The 3,093-nt window shown below is 38.8% G+C and overlaps 1 protein-coding gene across 1 annotated transcript in view; it reads right to left on the bottom strand.

Moving 5' to 3' along the window:
* LOC105814261 (transient receptor potential cation channel subfamily M member 7-like) overlaps positions 1 to 3,093 on the bottom strand; it is a 68,125-nt gene that overhangs the window by 38,783 nt on the left and 26,249 nt on the right. The window lies entirely within an intron of this gene.

Here is a 3,093-nt window from a genome sequence, read left to right on the forward strand (position 1 = left end):
ACTATAGAGTAAAATATTTCATGACTTCTGTATTTGTGGAGATTCATTCCGGTATTATAACAATGCCTTGAAATGACTTTGGAGGATTCTAAAACTACTTCAATAGAATTGATGGGCAAAGAACTGAGAGAACAGTAAATCAATGTCATTCTGCAAAACTCAATTTCTAATATTGAAAAAAAAATTTTCCCAATGTTCAATATATTTTTATTTATAACAACATATACTGGCACTGGGTGGAGGTTCTTTTAATTCCAAGGATTCCAGTGTAAATTAGAGACACAGGTATAGCAAAAAGCAGAGTAGAATGGGAATCAAGGAAAACAGATTAGAGGCTTAGCTGCTCTCCCATTATACAGCTATGTAGCCTACTCAGGACTGAAAGGACCAGATTCAGACATGACCTCAGGAGTAGAGGACCTCTGCAGTCTCTTTCCAGCTCTTACATTCTATTGGACCCTGATGTTTCCTGTAGATTTTCACCTTAATGATAGAAGTATTTTCTTGCAAGAAGTATTTTGGAACCCTAGCATTATCCCTTTGCCTGCTGCTGATAAATCACTCTTTTCTCATCACTCAAAGAGTTGCTGATCAACTCCACCTTTCTGGGTACTTCTTTAGGTCAGCATTCTGTAAGACAGTGTTGTTAAAACAGTAGAATTAAGATCAACTTCAAACACCTATTCTGTATTTACATCCCATTGCTTTGGTTATAAAAGAAAATATTCCTTGAAGGGGTTTAACTGTAAGTAGGTCTTCCAAATGCCATTTCAGGGTTAGGATACTCAAAATATTTGAACAGCTGCTTATCCTTGTGGCACCTGGTTTATTTTCTTCTCTATATATTAAGATCAATTTCTGATTCACAGAAGGGGGAAGCACTGTGGAATACATAATTTCCCTCAAATTGGCTTTTCTTCTCAAGTAGTCCATATTAGAGAATAACTATTACCACACTTCCAGTATCAAATGGGTGTCAAAACAAGACCTTTTTTTTTTTTAATTTTCTTTGGAATTTTAAAAATCATTTCACTGGCAGAATATAAGATAGACTAGCAGTAAAACTACAAGCATGGAGCCCAAATAGCATGGTAATAGCTCACTGTAACCTTAAACCCATGGGCTCAAGCAATCCTCCTGCCTCAGCTTCCCGAGTAGCTGGGATTACAGGCATATGCCACCATGACCAGCTAATTTTTTACAGATTTTTAATAGAGATGGGGTCTCACTCTGTTGCCCAGGCTGGTCTGGAACTCCTGGCCTTAAGCGGTTCTCCCACCTTGGCCTTCCAAAGTGCAGGGATTACAGGTGTGAGCCACTGTGCCTGGCCCCCACCTTGAAAATTGATTTGGCAGTAACTACCAAATGTGAACACAGGTATACCCTATGACCCAGCAATTCTATTCCTGGGTATATACCAACCAAAAATAAATACATATGTTTATCAAACAACATGAAGAAGAATGCTCATAGCAACAAAAATCAGAATAGCCATACAGTGAAAGCTACTGAAATCACCACCAAATAGAATGAATAAATTCAATATATTCAAATAAGGAAATACTATGTAGTATACAGAATGCACAAACTACCACTATACACAGCGATATTGATGAATCCATAAAATGATATTAAGAGGAAGAAGATACAAAACAGTATATACTGTATGATTTCATTTATATAGATCATATGTATATATACATGCACACATGAGCATACACACACACGAAACAGGCAAAACTAAGCATTGTGTTAGGGGCAGAGGTTATAAGAGCACATAAAGGAGCTAGGATATTGGCCAAATTCAGTTTTTGGGTGCTGATTACATGAGTATGCTCACTTTGTGAGAATTCACTGAAGTGTGGGCTTATCCGCACTATTCTGTATGCTTACTATACACTTCAATGAAAGGTTTCAAAAAATGATAGTCTGGCCAGGCTCACGCCTGTACTCCTAACACTTTAGGAGGCTGAGGCAGGAGGATTACCAAGGTCAGGAGTTCAAAACCAGCCTGAGCAACATAGCAAGACCCCATCTCCACAAAAAATAAAAATTTAGCTAGGCATCATGGCATGTGCCTATAGTCCCAGCTGCTCAGGAGGCTGCGGCAGGAGAATCATTCAAGCCCAGGAGTTTAAGGTTGCAGTGAGCTATCATCACGCCACCGCCCCCTCATGCCTGGGAAACAAAGTGAGAATTTCTTTGTTTCCAAAGGAAAAAAAAAAAAAGGTCTAAATTGAAAGCAGCAGTGGGATGTATAGGGGAGGGTGGATTCTACAGATATTTAACAGATAAATGCAATAGGACTTTGTGAGTGCAAAGTTCAGGTGGTCAATGATAACTCACTCTCAGGTGTCATATAGCTGACTAAGTATTATTCATTAAAACATGGAATGTTAGAGGAACAGGCTGGGTGACAGGGATTAAGCTGGAGGGGGTAACAGTAAAGAGATCATCCCCAACAGGGAGGTTCACATGTTTAAGAACAACTTTTTTTTAAAACTTTTTTTTACTATTATTACTTTGAGAGAGTTTAGCTCTGTTGCCTCAGCTAGAGTGCAGTGGCATTATTGTAGCTCTTTGCAACCTCAAATTCCTGGGCTCCAGCAATTTTCCCGCCTCAGTCTCCCATGCAGCTGGACTGCAGGCGTGTGCTACCACACCCGGCTAATTTTTCTATTTTTTATAGAGACAGGGTCTTGCTCCTGATCAGGCTGATCTCCAACTCCTGAGCTCAGGCAATCTTCCCACCTCAGCCTCCCAGAGTGCTAGGATTACAGGCATGACCACCACCATGCCTGGCCTGAATATCTATATTAAAGAAAAATTGTATGAGAGAAATTTCCACTGCCTTGGCTTTTTCTAGCTTGAAGTATAAAATGTCTTACCTAGAATAATGTGGTATTTGCTATAAGAGATCATGTATGATTCTCATTTTTTTACATTAAATCTACCACATGGACTCACCATTTAATGTTCCTTCTTCAGATGGCCTAAAGAAACACCAAAAAATACAGTATGAGCTGTGCCACAATTTTAGTTTTGGCTATTATTTAATTTTTTGATTTTGTGAAGTTATCATGAATTAATATT

This window comes from Propithecus coquereli, unplaced genomic scaffold (assembly GCF_000956105.1).
Source record: "Propithecus coquereli isolate 6110/MARCELLA unplaced genomic scaffold, Pcoq_1.0 Scaffold3, whole genome shotgun sequence".
Taxonomy (NCBI): Eukaryota; Metazoa; Chordata; class Mammalia; order Primates; family Indriidae; genus Propithecus; species Propithecus coquereli.